This window comes from Antrostomus carolinensis, unplaced genomic scaffold, assembly GCF_000700745.2.
Source record: "Antrostomus carolinensis isolate BGI_N321 unplaced genomic scaffold, ASM70074v2 scaffold40854, whole genome shotgun sequence".
NCBI lineage: Eukaryota > Metazoa > Chordata > Aves > Caprimulgiformes > Caprimulgidae > Antrostomus > Antrostomus carolinensis.
The window spans coordinates 8,782-9,353 of NW_010312130.1; the positions used below are offsets into that span (position 1 = coordinate 8,782).

General features: G+C 50.7%; 1 protein-coding gene across 1 annotated transcript in view; it reads right to left on the reverse strand.

The window, feature by feature from the left end:
• Positions 1 to 572, reverse strand: part of CIMIP2A (ciliary microtubule inner protein 2A) — an 8,714-nt gene that overhangs the window by 7,361 nt on the left and 781 nt on the right. The gene's annotated exons all lie outside the window — the stretch shown is intronic.

Sequence of the window (572 nt, forward strand, 5' to 3'; positions counted from 1 at the left end):
CATAGGGGACTGGTCAGTGTTGGGTTCATGGTTGGACTCCATGATCTTAAAGGGCTTTTCCAGTTGAGGCCATTCTGGGGTTCTGCGTGATGCAGGGCAGGGGTAGGAAGGGGAGTCTCTGGTGGCTTTTACTTTGCAGTGCTGTGCTATGGTGAGACCCCACCACTGCTGTCTATAGAGTAGAAACGTTATTGGTAAAGTATTGGGGTTATCCATGTTCTGGGACTACCTGGGTGTTCTCAGGTTGTGGAGTCTCCTTCTCTGGAGACATTCAAGTCCCGCCTGGATGCCTTCCTGTGTGATCTCAGTGAGGTTCCTGCTCTGGCAGGGGGGTTGGACTGGATGATCTTTCGAGGTCCCTTCCAATCCCTGACATCCTGTGATTCTGTGACCTTGGCCCCACGTGTCCCTTCCAGAGCAAAGGAAAAGGGTCTGGAGATCAAAACCATCCCATGGGCTGCGAGTGCCATCAGCCCCATCCAATAAACCAGAAAAACTGCACAAATAGAGGTTCCATAACTTCCAAAATGTGAAAAAAAAATTGTTAGTCAAGCTATAAAGGGGGGGGGGGG